This window comes from Vulpes vulpes, chromosome 3 (genome assembly GCF_048418805.1).
Source record: "Vulpes vulpes isolate BD-2025 chromosome 3, VulVul3, whole genome shotgun sequence".
NCBI lineage: Eukaryota > Metazoa > Chordata > Mammalia > Carnivora > Canidae > Vulpes > Vulpes vulpes.
Window position 1 is genome coordinate 43,979,340 of NC_132782.1, and position 16,412 is coordinate 43,995,751.

At 35.2% G+C, this 16,412-nt stretch overlaps 2 non-coding genes across 2 annotated transcripts; one reads left to right on the plus strand and one right to left on the minus strand.

Annotated features, from left to right (window-relative positions):
* Positions 1-1,576: 1,576 nt before the first annotated feature.
* On the minus strand, positions 1,577-1,681 carry LOC112926707 (U6 spliceosomal RNA). Its single transcript, XR_003236400.1, has one exon. It is a non-coding gene; the product is annotated as a U6 spliceosomal RNA (small nuclear RNA).
* A 13,182-nt stretch (positions 1,682-14,863) lies between these two features.
* Positions 14,864-14,967, plus strand: LOC112926706 (U6 spliceosomal RNA). Its single transcript, XR_003236399.1, has one exon. It is a non-coding gene; the product is annotated as a U6 spliceosomal RNA (small nuclear RNA).
* Positions 14,968-16,412: the final 1,445 nt, after the last annotated feature.

Genomic DNA, 16,412 nt, shown 5'->3' on the forward strand with positions numbered 1-16,412 from the left:
TTACATGTAGATTAGAACTTGAGTGTGCTAATAAAGGGGAAAGGCATTTTTAAAAAATATTTTTTTTATTTATTCATGAGAGACACGGAGAGAGAGGTAGAGACATAGAGGGAGAAGCAGGCTCCCTGCAAGGAGCCCTATGTGGGACTTGATTCTGGGCCCTCGATCAAGCCCTGAACTGAAGGCAGACGCTCAACCACTGAGCCACCCAGGTGTCTCATGGGAAATGGCATTTTTCCCTTCTTCCCAGCTTCTAGCTCAATGTCATATTTTTCACTCCAGATGTGGGAAAAGATGGAAGGGATCTAGAAAATGGAATAATAGAATGGGAATCATGATACTTAAAACTGGACTTTTAAGAGCTGAAATAATACTGAAAAAAATCAACATTTAATTTATTTATATTGCTTTTTTTAGTTACTGTATATCGCAGTCACTTTTAAAAGATAGGGTGACTTATTTTATAAATTTTTACCTGGATGTTTTTACCTCCTAATCTCCTTTATGAAACATGCGCCATAGACAATACAGTCAGTAATATTATAAAGTGTTATTTGATGATAGATACTGACTGCATTTATCACTGCGAGCACTGAATAATCTGTAGAATTGTTGAATCAATATATTGTACACCTGAAACAAATATAACGTTGTATGTTAATTATATTTCAATAAAAGCAAATGAAAAAAAAGTGAGATAAATTCTACTTTTTCCATTTATATTTTAAAATAAAATAAATTTCTCAACACTTAGTAAAATGTATTCTTAAAGTATTTTGGATCAAATAGCATATTATTATTCTTTTTTAAAAAGATTTTATTAATTTATTCATGAAAGACACAGAAAGAGAGAGAGAGAGAGGGAGAGACACAGGCAGTGGGAGAAGCAGGCTCCATGCAGGGAGCCCGATGTGGGGCTGGATCCTAGGTCTCCAGGATCACGCTCTGGACTGAAGGCGGGTGCTTAATCCCTGAGCCACCCGGGATCCCCCGCATATTATTATTCTGATATCATTTTTCTAATGTATTTTTATTTAGTCTCAAGATTCAGCATATTTTAGAAATACCTTTCTTCGGTTAACACATCAAGACACTATTTGAGCATTTATGTACAAAGTTGCCTTATCTCTATATTTTGTAATTCCTATGTAAATAGGGCACAGTGGCAAGGCCATTTTCATATGAATAAGTCAGGTATTCAGTATCATTTTCCAAGTATATTCAGTTACCCTTTAAATATTGCTAGATATATACTGTAAGAAATTTATAAAATAATTAAAGTAAACCACCAGTTTCTTTAAAAGTTGTCAGTGTTGTTCAACAAATTGGAAATAATCATCCAGCAAAATATTTCAGGCCTTATTCATGTATGTATAAATACTTTAACAATGAAATGTTGGCCATTGTATATGTTGTACAGCACAGTTCCTTTCATATTGAAGGGTTACGATTTGTAACTATCTCTTTAGCAAAGAACCACTACTAAATATTAGCAGCAAAAGGAGCAATGGATAGAACATAATACAACATGGAAGTTGTACTAAACAGGAATATATTAAATTTGTGGTTAGCCTTTTAAAATATTTTATGTGTAAACACTTGAGTGTCATCATTGTGCAAGGGCCATGCCAATCTTCTTCCATTGTTCCGATTTTAGTATATGTGCTGCTGAAGCAAGTACACGTTTAGACACTTGAAAGACCAGATTATAAGCTAATATTTAAAAGTATGAAAAGTTACCTGGTGAAATTGGAGTGGCCTAGTATATGTTCCCCTCCTGAAAAGAAATATAAATTATGTAAATAATTTCATCCTATCCATCCCTTGTGAATGGTCACTTTAATAACAAGATATATATTCTTCAAAAATAATAAAATGGTAAACTCTTAATAAAAAGAAAAAATAGATATGGAGATAAATTGCTTTAAAATCCCAAGGAGCCGCAGATAGGTTTACTTAGAACAAGAAAATTTAGTGGTCATGTTTACTATTTATATTATGTCAATATTTTACTGTATCTTAGGTTTAATTCTGGTGGAAATGCCAGGGCTGAGGACACTCAGTTCTTATGAGACTCACTTATCACTTCTGTCCTGAAACAAATTAAGTGCAAGTTTTGGAAAATTAGTGCATATTTCCATACAAGAATTCTTAAATATATATAAAACCTGGAGATTTTCAATAATAATAATTACTAATAGCTTCAATTTTATCTGGATAAGTTTATTGTGGATCAGTATTACAATCCAATGATTATGATCATAAGTAAAATTTATAGCCAATCTGAAGAAAATGCATGCTATTAAAATATTTTTAAAATATCAAGGAATAGAGAAAAGTATAATCTGCCCTCTCTCTACTTTGAGACACCCACTTTTCACATATCACTGAATATTCTACTGGGCAATTTAAGGTAAATACGTGCAATTGCCTACTCATTTAGTTATTTGTTTGTGTTTGTTTTTACAATGATTGGATTATGCTACATAGATTATTTTATTTTATTTTTTTTCTTACTTAAAATAGTAGAGAGTGTTTCTAGAGCAATAATATACTAGTTCAGTAAAAAATAACTAGTTCAATTGCCCACTTGCTGTTGATATTTTAATATCTAGCCTGAAAAGTCATCAAGAGTAGTGTGATGTATTTTTGGGCAAATGGACTTACACTTATAATTTAACAAAGGCTGTGTTGGAAAAATACTATTTAGGAATGACAACTGGTAGAAAATACAGCTATCTCTTCTGAGATTCTAAGAGATGTTGTTTGGATTTGGCAAGATGACTAGAGTGATACTTAAGTTATGTGAGTTTGGAATTTGCTGAACTCTGCTTCCACATAATGTATCAAACAACGACCCTTTGATGTCTCAGTTGTATTTCTGCAGACTTGTCATTAAAAAAAAATTTAATCTAACATAGCATAATAACCATTTCATGAAGATTCTTGAGTGGGAAATGTGTTTCTACTCATTAATTAGCTTGTTTTTTTTTTTTTTTATCTTATGGGTGTAAAATGATTAACCTGAATGTGTCCTACTTCATGACGGTTAGTCCAAATCCCAAAGATTTGCTGTCTTCCTTTAAGCACATCTTTTTAATAACTTGCTTATAAATGGTATGCAATTTAAATTTTAATACTACCTTCCTTTTTTCCTTCACTTGATTTTTCTGTTATATTTTTACCACCTTGTATATATCTTGTAAGCCATTTCAAATCCTTTTTATATTGAAACATGGTAAAAATAATTCCATAGAAAAAGACATAAGTAAACTAATCAAATCAGCTCCTTTGTTTATGTACAGATAATTGTGGGGGGGGAGTTCACATTTTGGCTCTTGGGAATTAAGAATATTGGTAATTTTTTTGGTTTCTGAATGTGGCTTATGGGAACAGAGGTTTGTGGATGAAGAATGTAGTTATGAGGTTTATGTTTCAACGAATGCTAGCCACAAGGCAAACGCATGCTCAATTCTCCTGTCAACCTCTTCAATTTTCTCATAAATTCATTTATGAATTTAACAAGACCCCAGTAAACTTGATAATACTCTTTGGTTTTAGGGATTACAAAACAAAGCAAAACAAATAAAGCGAATTCCTGCTCTGGACCTAGAATTTTACATTTCTGCAAGCAGTCATAATCTCCTTTAGTGAAAAATGATATTTAGAATCTGCCATTTGGATGATAGGGTATTGTTGCTCTTGGAACTGGTCATCATCCATAGACCTTTTGCAATGAACAAAGCCAGGGAATACGTATAATTTAAAAGAGAAAGTATATTATGAATTATAGTGATTTTTAGATTTGAATTTAGAACTGTAGGGTTTTGCTCATCCCTTTAATCTACCTTTGAGTTTTTCTCATACACTTAAATTTCTAGTCTCTAAATATTAATGTAATTATTTATTGATATGTTTATTTCAGAATAAAGACATTAGAATACCACTAACAATATTACTAAAAGCTGTTTAAAGTTTTTTTCACCCCAGCTATTTTCATCCCAAGTTTATTTATTTTGATTTATTTTATAATCAAATTACTGGGCTTAAAAGTTACTTGAATATTCCCTCTACATCATGGAGCCATCGACTCATGTCTATTTGTTCTATTTTTCTCATAGTTTTTAGGGATTGGTTTATTTTCTACTTTGATTTAATTTTGTTTTATAATTATGCAAAACATTGATAAGCTTCCAGTGCCATATCTACACAGCAGTATATTCAGAAAAGTAAGCTTCTATCTGTTACTGAATTCTCATTTCTGTCCTCCATAAACTATTTAATTCACTTGGTGGCTTGTTCTTCCATTTGAAATAATTGCACAGATGTGGACAATTTAGTTATTTTTCTGAAGATAGTTGTTGCCATAAATAGGTTTTAATCATATTCATACTTTATTATAATATCAGAATCCCATGGGATTCAAAATTGCCTAAGTTAATTTTTTAAGACATTTATTTATCTATTTTAGAGAAAGAATGCATGCATGTGCATGCAGGGCAAGAGGCAGAGGGAGAGGGATCCCCTGATGTATTGTCTTTTATTAGTAGAAGTGAAATGCAACAACCAACCCAAATCATTTCTAGGTGGTAATTATTCTTTTATTATTATGGAGAGATAAAGAGAGTACCGAGTTGGATGAATGATTGGAAAGACAGATAAATGATAGACAGAAAGATGGAATCTAATGCTATATACAAATAATAATAAATATAAAGTTATATGCACATATAGAAAAGTTGAGGATTTTCCTTTTCCAAGCCTTTGAAATATGTAAAATTTATAAAGAAAAGAAAGTTAGGATATTTGGGGAACAAGGTTAATGATTGAAGGAGACCATAAGGCACTAAAATCAGGTATCAAATGTGGCCACTTCTTTTATCTTTGAATTTAATTATCAAACAAGTTTATGCATCTGAGGTTTAAGTATAATATTGGGATATGAAAATATACAATAAAATTCATAAAAATCTAAACATTCTATTACAACCACAGTAGTTTTCAATCCCTAAATTTTTAGTGTACATTTCACCTTTTTTCGTAATGGAAAATTTCAAACACATAAGGGAACTGGTATAATGGACTCTTTTTTGCCTGTCACTCAACTTCAAAACTTATAAACTCTTGATCAATCCTGGATCATGTACATCAACCCCAACGCCCTGCCACCGCATCCCTAACTCTGTTACTACTGGGTTGTATCAGTGTTTCAACATCAGACTATTTCATTCATATTCCTTTTAGAATATATATCTGTAAAATATATGACCTTAATAAAAATTTATCCATCATACTATTTCATGCCTAAACAAATTTAACAAAAAAATCCTTAATATTGGGACGCCTGGGTAGTTCAGGGGTTGAGCATCTGCCATCAGCTCAGGGCATGATCCTGGAGCCCCAGTATCGAGCCCCACATCAGGCTCCCTGCATGGAGCCTGCTTCTCCCTTTGCCTGTGTCTCTGCCTCTCTCTCAATGTGTCTCTCATGAATAAATAAACAAAATCTTTTAAAAAAATCCTTAATATCATCAAATATCCATTTTGTATTAAATTTTTGCAATGGGCTTATAATTTTTATTATTATTTATTTAAATCGGAATTCAAACAAATTTTAAACTTTATAATTTCTTGATTTTGGGGGGTATGTCTTGTTATTGTTCTTGCTTACTTATATCTAAAATCATTTCAGTTCTTTCTGTATGCTATGTACCATTTTTTACTGGAAAGCCTTTTGTTATCTTCAGTCTCCTCATCTGGAATGACTTTCCTCCCATTTTTTACTTGGCTAGTTATGTTTAATCCTTTGAGTCTCATTTTAAATTTCAGCTGTTTAAGAAATAATTCTCTGTTTACTTATTATAAAGCCTGATCCCCTCTCTCAACTGTCTTTATCTATATTCACTGTGTATTTTTTAAAGCACATTATCTCTTTTTAGCTACTCATTTGTTTCCTTATCTTTTAATTTGGCTTCCTGCTGGAACAGAAACCATACACATTTCATTTTTCAGCAAATCCTCAATGGTCAGCACTGTGCCTAATTTATGTAAACTCTCAAGGGTGATTTGTTTAGTGAAGGAGTAAATAAAGCCCTTACTTTCATCCCATGACATTGGTTTCCTACACCAGTAGAATAAAAATTGTCCAATGGGAATTCTTTCACATTTCTATTTTTCACTTCAAACATCACTATATTTTTCAATTATTTTATTCTCTCCAGTTTCAGAGAAACGCTTACCCAGTTACTTGAACAACCGGTCTCAACTCTGCCCAGCCCTGCCTGGGTTTCTTTTTGTATCTTTAGTTTCTCTCTTGTCTTCTAGTGACTCCTTCTACTCGGCTGCCAAAAACCCAAGAAATTCAGTCCTTGACTGTGTTCTCCTTTTTCTTGCCCTTCTGTGTCTGATGCTTTAAAACCATAGGCTATTCCCTGTACTATTTTACAACCCACTTCATCATCTAATGTGGCCTCTGCCAACAGCCCTCACTAAAATGTTTCTCAAAAAAGATTGATTTATCAATCACAAACCTCTCTCTTAGGCTTTATTCTGGCTAGCCTTTCTATCACATTTGACTCTGAGGCTATCCGCTTGAGATTCTTGAGGCAATCTTAACTTTTAGTCCGTTGTGCTCCTTATCTTTTGATAGTCCCTCTTCTCTTACCTTACATTTAAAATGTGAACATATTTCTAACTTAAATCCTAATTTTTTAAAACTATTCTCACTCTGTCAAGCATCTACTTCAATGTTAATCTCTGTATAGAAATTCCATTAATTATTATGTTTTATATACACTAAGTGCTTAATAAATGTTTGTCAAGTAGAATTGACTTGAAGTGGTGGGTCTTAATCCTAACCTTTGTTTTTCCAAATTTGAATATATTGAGTGGAACTGGCATGGCCACCCCAAAAGTAGTTGCCTGCTGGATTGGGTCAATGAGACATAGCTGAGTCAATGGACCCTTTTTAAAAAAATGATATAGTCTATAAGAGAAACAAAACCGTTTTCTGCAAATGTTCTACTTGGACAACCATACTGGTTATCAGTCTACATTAATGGAGGAAGGAAAATGTGAAGAGGACTGCTAGAGGCAGTATGGGTTTTATGAAATAACCATGTCCTTTTAAAAATATTGAGTGATAAATAGTAGTTTACAAGTGCAATGTTGAGGGATCTCTGGGTGGCTCAGTGGTTTAGCGCCTGCCTTTGGCCCAGGGCATGATCCTGGAGTCCCAGGATCGAATCCTACATAGGGCTTCCTGCATGGAGCCTGCTTCTCCCTCTGCCTGTGTCTCTGCCTCTCTCTCTCTCTCTCTCTCTCTCTGTGTGTGTCTCTCAGGAATAAATAAATAAAATCTTTTAAAAATAAAAATAAAAGTGCAATATTGAATTAAATTAAGTGATTGAAATCTTGATACATTTTGAATCTAATTTAAGACAATTCGTTTTAAATTAGGCAGTCTCAGTCCTCTTAACACACCCCAAACACTTCCCAAAATGATATATTTTTTAAAGATTTATTTATTTGTTATTTTAGAGAGAGAAAGAGACAGAGATAAAGCGTGCACATGCATGGGGATGGAGGGTCAGAGGGAGAGTGAGAGAGAGAATCCCAAGCTGACTCTGCACTAAGCTTGGAGCCCAATTTGGGGCTTGATCCCACCACTCAAGATCATGACCTGAGCTCAAACCAAGAATTGGGCACCTTACCAACTGATTGAGCCACCTATATGCCCCTCACTGATATTTTTCAAACATTCTGAGATCCGAGACATTTCTAGAAATATGATTGTTTCTGGTATGTTAATATTGCTACTTCTAATCAAATTATATTGCTAGACCTCAGCCTTAAATGTGTTCCTTAGTATTTTTAGTTTCCAAATATACATGGAGGTTCTGAAAGCCATCTCATAATCCTTATACAGAGAAATACAACATGTTTTGCTAGTAAGAATTGTTTTGTACACGGAAGGATAGAGATTGGATCAAGAAAGTAGAGTGGGCATACAACTTAGCCCCATCCAAATCACGGAGGGTACTTTAAATAGAGCCTATCAGTTATAACATGGCAAGTGTCATATATAGAATGGTCTTTTTTGAGGTATGTTCAAAAAATGGAAAGGACTGATTTCAGAGGGATAGAGAAATCAGGGTCTGATATCATGGCCTGGATCTCAGAAGAAAATAGAACAATTCCAGGCCCAGAAACAACAAATACAAATGAGCAAAGGGAAATGCTGGGATATTAATGAGACTAATTAAACTAATTAAAATACTGTCTTTAGAAGAGCTGGTTCTGGTGGACCCAGCCTTTTTTCTCTTCTATATATGCTTAGTAGGTGACTGGTTACTCTTCTCTGAAACACTGGAGCTAATTTCCAAGCATATGACTAAAGAACTAGGAGCAAAGTAGTCTTCCTCTGCACCTTCACTTACAATGAGGGGAGGAATGAAAATGGAGAAATGATTAGCCTGGCTATATTCCCTCTGAATAATGAAGTGGGCTGAGATAGGGAGCTGCTAAAACAGATACCTGGAATCTAGAAAGAGAAAAGTACCCTGGTTATATGATGACCTGGAAATTTAGGCATTCTGACAATCCTAAATCACGCGACCCATATATCCTGACTCTTCAATCTCACATCCCCACCACCCATACATTACTGTTAGTTACATGCTCCTGTAATGGGGAGTTCTGTTTACTAGCAGCATACAATGATTTCATTTGGGTGTCAACATATATTCCATTTATCTAACTACTCTGATTCCCTGCCCCAAACCATAAATATGAAAAAAAAAATCTACGCATATTAAGCAGACTCACAAAGCTTTTGAAGGAAACAGCACAATGAAAAAATTGTAGAACAAATCTCAATGAATTGGTTAGTAGAGGAAAAGCTTTTAAAAAGTATAATGAATAGCAACGTTAACAAGATTCTAATCTGGATGATATTGATTCCATAGACAATTATCAAATTATAAGAAAAATCTCCTCTATGTATAAATCAAACCAGAATACTTGGAGATTAATCTTTTTTTTTTTTCCTGAGAGCACCATGCCTTTAAAAAGAGAGACACAAGATTGGGTTAGTGAGTTTGAAAAGGGAATTGATAGATTGCTGAGAAAAATACATCTCCAACTGTCAAACACATCTTTTCAAAATGTATAAAATCTTTTTACAAAAGTCAAAAAATAAATGCTAAGAGAAATAATAAAATAAAAAATATAAAGCAAAATTGGGAAGCTATGATATCTGTGTGGTAAAAGATTCCATAAGGACAGCAGAGAGCATAGGCAAACCAAGAAGAAAAAATAGTAGAAAGTATTTCTCTGAGTTGAAAATAAGCAAAAGATTTTAATTTGATAGAGGTAAGTTGGTTGATAATTTTAATATTTTGATATCATTGCCTAACAGCAGGCAGTTGAAATTGTTGGTCAGCAGTTTAGGCCATGGATTAAAGATTCTGGCAGAAATGTTGAAATCAAACATGATATACAATATTGACTTTCTAACAGTAAACAAAATAGTTATATGTAAAAATATTATATAAAAGATATTACATGAGAGCCTAATACATTGTAGAATGATGGAAAACTATCTTATTAGATATATCTGCTTTTACACCTGTTTTGTGGTATTGAGGAATGATGGTGAGATAAAATAACATAGGTCCTGATGCACATTAACTGCCTTAATTTATAATAATTAGATTTGATGGTGCAAAGTTGCCTCATATCCAAGAAAAGTTAGATTTATAATAAGGTAAGTTTGTAAAAAAATGAAAACAATGTTAGAAATGGCAAAAATAAATCTGATGCCCAAATGCTTAAATCAGGATTTATTACTGGTTTCAAATTAAGGTCTGAATTTTTGAAATGCGTAGACCTAAGTTTTCACCAGGAAGTACATGTATGCAGGGTAATTAATAAACAATGTGAAAACATATTGGCAAAATCTATAAATACAAAGTAAACCCCTGTATAGCAGTCTCTATCAATAGTTTAAAGCAGAATTTCTCAACCCTGGCTGCACATTATCACCCTCTGGGGAGATTTAAAAAGTATCACTGCTGACGACGCAATCCCAGAGATTCTGATTGAATTGGTCTGGATGGCATTCTGGAATGGCAGTTTTCAAAAGCTCCCTAGGAGATTCTAATATTCAGCCAGGGATGAGAACCACTGGTTGGAATTAATTGTATGGATTGTTAGTCAATATTAGCACATGTATAAATATATAAAGAGATTTTATTTTATCCTTAAAAAAATACAGAAGCAAGGTGTGGGACAGAACCTTGCATGTTCCCTAACATATTTCTACTTCTGCTTTGGTTACCACCAAGGACAAGAAACTCATAGTGCCTGGTAGCCAGTAATGAAATAATTATTTGTTGAACTGTGAATTGAACTCTCTCCTGAAGTTACCTAATGCACCATTCCTTATAATAGTCCCCGCCCAGTGATTTTAAATGTAGAGAAGTCCTTTCCCCTGGCATAATCAGTGTAATTGCTATCCATATTTTCTATACTCGTTATAGCTCTATAAAAAATAGGATATTATGTTTATACCTTGTTTCATTCCCTTAGGATCCTCAATTACCTGAATTTACCCATATACTCATTGTCATTACAGTAACTCATCTCTCACTCACCTCCTATTTATCGTTCTTTATAACTTTAGACTAGGTAAAGAAGAAAAGAATTCATATTAATCTAACAAAAGAAACACGGATACTTTTGCACATGAAATAAAATTCATATTAATTGGAAGAATCTTGATTAATTTTTTAGATCCTCATTGCGAATGTTTTAATTGTAGGAGGAGGGATCCCTGGGTGGCGCAGCGGTTTGGCGCCTGCCTTTGGCCCAGGGCGCGATCCTGGAGACCCGGGATCGAATCCCACGTCAGGCTCCCGGTGCATGGAGCCTGCTTCTCCCTCTGCCTGTGTCTCTGCCTCTCTCTCTCTCTGTAACTATCATAAAATAAATTTAAAAAAAATTAATTGTAGGAGGAAAGCAAGCCATAGGCCAACTAGAATGTCCTCTTTTATCCATGGCCAACCATCTGTGGTTCCAACTGTAGTGTATTATAACAACTTGAGAAAAGAATTTAACCTTTCATGGTAAGGAAGCAACAGAAATGGACAAATGAGATAAGCCATAGACACAATATCTCATAGACTCAAGAATGATCCTGTATTAGTTTGTGTGTGCCTATGACTACCACAAACTAAATAGTTTGTAACAGTATAGATTTATTTATCCCATATTTCTCATGGATTAAGAGCCCAGGCGCAGTTCACTGTAGCCTCCACTAAGAGTCTCACAAGGCTCCCATCATGGGGCCAATCAGATTGCATTGATGTCTGGAGACTTGACTGGAGAAGAATCTACTTCTAAGCTCACTTAAGTTTTTGGCAAAATCTATTCAGTTGCAATTAATAGGACTGAAAGCTTCAGCCCCTTCTTGGCTGTCAGCTGGAGTCTACCTTCAGGTTCTAGAGGCAGCCCACAGTTCCTTATCACATGACTTCTTCAATTTGACTGCTTACTTCAACCCTCCAAGGAAAGTATCTAGCACCAGTTTGCTAAAATGGAGTCCTATAGTATATAAACTAATATTAATAGAATGATATCTTCTCTCCTTTGCCACATACTGTTCTTAGAATATGGTTTTAAGTCCCTTGTCCACTCAACAGGAGATTACATAAAAGTGTGAACACAGAAATAAGAATCATATGGGTTGCCTTGGGATATGTTTGCCAGAGGTTTCAATAACCATAAACTTAGATTATTTGTGTAGGGAGAGATGTTCATCCTGGATGGAATACTAGAGGAATTTCATAAGGATATAGAATCAGTAAGCTCAGCCAATTCCCCCCTCCTCCCATACATAAAACTAACAAGAGTTACCTCTTGTGTAAAGGGAAGTCAGTAGGTCCTTGCACACACAGTGTTCCCTATTTCTCATCCTCTCTTGAAATCTGACCCCTTCTGCATTAAGTTGCTAAACTATTTTAGCGTATTAAAATAACAAAGGTTTAAGTGTTACTCATACTCCATCCATCCAGGCATGCTGCTTCCTGTCTTCCTCACTCTCTGGAAAATTATTGGTCTCCTGACATGGGAAAGAGTATATGGCAAACTATACACCTAGCTCTCAAAGTTTCTACTGGAGGAGACACAAGTCACTTTTCCTTAAATTGACTAAAGTAAGTCACATGATCAACACTTAATTTCGAAGCAGTGGATAAAAAAAGAGAATAGTAAAGAGATGATTTACTGCACTGAAGACAACTACAGAGGGGAGGAGAGGGTGTTCCCAGTGAGAGATGGGAAACCAGATCACTCCCTAGGTTGGGAAGAAACAAACATCTATGCTTTCAATGTTAAACTAGCTGAAGGTGAATTAATAAAATCTTTATTTACTTAAATTAATCCTCTCTAGTGCTTACGTAGATAGCTTGGGGTAGCTCAAGGGCAGAGGACTTCTCTGTTTATAGCACTCTGCTCCTGTCTACAGTAGAGGGTCCACTTGTACACTTAGAAGAAAAATTGGAATGATTTATATATGTATCAATGCTGCTCTCATAATTTTCATTTCCCTTTAGAACTCAAGTATTTCTTTTTTTTTAATTAATTTTTATTGGTGTTCAATTTACCAACATACAGAAAAACACCCAGTGCTCATCCCGTCAAGTGTCCACCTCAGTGCCCGTCACCCATTCCCCTCCAACACCCGCCCTCTTCCCCTTCCACCACCCCTAGTTCGTTTCCCCGAGTTAGGAGTCTTTATGTTCTGTCTCCCTTCCTGATATTTCCCAACATTTCTTTTCCCTTCCTTTATATTCCCTTTCACTATTATTCATATTCCCCAAATGAATGAGAACATACACTGTTTGTCCTTCTCCGATTGACTTATTTCACTCAGCATAATACCCTCCAGTTCCATCCACGTTGAAGCAAATGGTGGGTATTTGTCGTTTCTAATGGCTGAGTAATATTCCATTGTATACATAAACCACATCTTCTTTATCCATTCATCTTTCGATGGACACCGAGGCTCCTTCCACAGTTTGGCTATTGTGGCCATTGCTGATAGAAACATCGGGGTGCAGGTGTCCCGACGTTTCATTGCATCTGAATCTTTGGGGTAAATCCCCAACAGTGCAATTGCTGGGTCGTAGGGCAGGTCTATTTTTAACTCTTTGAGGAACCTCCACACAGTTTTCCAGAGTGGCTGCACCAGTTCACATTCCCACCAACAGTGTAAGAGGGTTCCCTTTTCTCCGCATCCTCCCAACATTTGTTGTTTCCTGCCTTGTTAATTTTCCCCATTCTCACTGGTGTGAGGTGGTATCTCATTGTGGTTTTGATTTGTATTTCCCTGATGGCAAGTGATGCAGAGCATTTTCTCATGTGCATGTTGGCCATGTCCATGTCTTCCTCTGTGAGATTTCTGTTCATGTCTTTTGCCCATTTCATGATTGGATTGTTTGTTTCTTTGGTGTTGAGTTTAATAAGTTCTTTATAGATTTTGGAAACTAGCCCTTTATCTGATATGTCATTTGCAAATATCTTCTCCCATTCTGTAGGTTGTCTTTGAGTTTTGTTGACTGTATCCTTTGCTGTGCAAAAGCTTCTTATCTTGATGAAGTCCCAATAGTTCATTTTTGCTTTTGTTTCTTTTGCCTTCGTGGATGCATCTTGCAAGAAGTTACTGTGGCCGAGTTCAAAGAGGGTGTTGCCTGTGTTCTCTTCTATGATTTTGATGGACTCTTGTCTCACATTTAGATCTCTCATCCATTTTGAGTTTATCTTTGTGTATGGTGAAAGAGAGTGGTCCAGTTTCATTCTTCTGCATGTGGATGTCCAATTTTCCCAGCACCATTTATTGAAGAGACTGTCTTTCTTCCAATGGATAGTCTTTCCTCCTTTATCGAATATTAGATGACCATACATTTCAGGATCCACTTCTGGGTTCTCTATTCTGTTCCATTGATCTATGTGTCTGTTTTTGTGCCAGTACCACACTGTCTTGATGACCACAGCTTTGTAGTACAACCTGAAATCTGGCATTGTGATGCCCCCAGCTATGGTTTTCTTTTTTAAAATTCCCCTGGCTATTCGGGGTCTTTTCTGATTCCACACAAATCTTAAAATAATTTAGAACTCAAGTATTTCTATTCTTCCTCCATACATTGCATCATTTTGCTCAGAGAGGAATAATGCAGGGAAGATATACTTTTATTTTCTGATTATCATTCTCCACAATTTTAACTTCGAAGGTTATGGAGAATTTAACTTAGAAAATTATGTTATGTGTATCTGCTCATATAGAAGTTTTGAGAATGACCAGAGGAGAACAAATAGGTAGGTTAGGGGAGATTTAAAAAGTATCACTTTTTAATCAGATGCTCAGTTAAGGTGGATGGATGGATGGGTGGACAGAGACAGCAAGAGCTCAAGAGAGGAATAGATAGATAAAGGGAATAAGAAGCATGCTAAGGGCTAATATTATATATTTTTCTTCCCAGATTTCTTGGTAGAGTTGAAGAAATGGGAGTTTTAAACAACCAAGATTTTCATTGGTGCCTCCCAAGGGCACATCCATATCCTTATTTTTTGATTTCCTTTCTTTTGTGTGAGATGGTACTTGCAATTCACTATCAGCAAAACAAGGACTTAGGAAAAGAAATGCCATCTAAAAGAGATGATGTATTTTAGAATTAAAAAATGTGGAGGCTATTATGATATTCAAAATGATTATAATCAGTGAAACAAGCTAAAATGATGATAAGCATAAATTATCTTAATCAGATTATGCAGACTAAAAATCTTATTTAAAAATAAGATTTTTTGTGCTCACTTTGGCAGCACGTATACTAAAATTGACACAGTTCAGAGATTAGCATGACCCCTGCTCAATGTTGACACACAAATTCCTGAAGCATTGAATATTTTTGTGGCAGTAGTTAACAATAATGCATTGTGTACTTGAAATTTGCTGAGGATAGAACCTAAATTAATCTTCCACCACACATGCTTGCACACAATGGTAACTATATAGAAATGATGGGTATGTTAATTAGCTAAATTGTAGTGATTTATAATGCATACATATAACACTATGTTGTACACCTTAAATATATACAGTTTTTGTATGTGAAAAAATATCTTAATGAGGCTTTTAAAAAATTTTTAAATATGATTTTTAAGAGGTTGTTTTCATTACTGTTTGCGATTTTTACTCAGTCTCTAAAATCTCATGGAAAACTAATTCTAGAAATCACACGCTATAAAAGAAGAAGACATAGTTAATGTTCTTCCTGTGTGAGATATTGCATGTGCTTATTCTGAATTTATGTGCTGATAGAAAAAATTAAGTTGTAATCCATAATTTTGATTTTTTAAAAATATTTTTTATTTCTGTCTTTATGTGATGTCATTTTTGCTGCAGGAAGAAAAAAATATTTATGTAGTTATTACTTACGTCAGTTAGGAAAATCTGATTTAGTTTTCTGTGAATGACCAATTCTCAGTCATTCATGTGCACTTCTGAGACCACTGCTATAATCTGTAATGAGAAGACTGTTGTTTTATTGTGATGATAGATCTTACATCCTTGTGATGACTATTCCAGCCTTTTTCTCTGAATTTCAGAGAAACTCCAGGAACCCTAGATCCATTTCCAGGTATTGATAAAGGATTAGAGGAAAGGAAACACTAATTCCAAGTGTCCTGAAAACTATCTTTTGTCTAAAATATACAAACTCCAATAAATTTCCCAGACCAATTGCTGAACCCAGAATTAACTTAGAGGAGCATCTCAGCACTTTCACAACTTTAGAGAATTAGTCATGTAGTATTTTCTCCATCGATCAATAGGTAAGTTTAGTAGACACCCAGTGAGAACTGAGATGCTCAGTCAGCTGTCAGGAGCACTGAAGGCCGACAGCTCTCAATCCAACCCCTCTCCAGGAATTGTTCTCAACTGAGACCTGCCTTGCCTAAATCTCTATCCCCTTTTGCAGGGCAGCAAGTTCAGTGACTGGTTGGTTTATAGGGGTACATCCAAGAGAACTCCCTTGTTTTAATATAGGATGATTCTGTAAGGTCATCCCAGCTCCAGAACTTCTTCCCCTGCACAACCTTCCCTCCTTTTTCCCTCACAGACAGCACTACCTAATGAACTAACTCACTGCACGAAAATCTCAGAGTCTGTTTCCCAAAGCAAACTCACTGTGACCTGGATGTATAGTCAGAAAACAAAAGCACAAACGTTCATTCGCACCATGTATGTTTACAAATCCATCTTCTGGGAACAACCTCACAGTGAACACCTCTTGTGGCTCAAAATGAAAGCAATCAGAAATGTTCATGTACAGGGGGGTCCCGGGGATCCCTGGG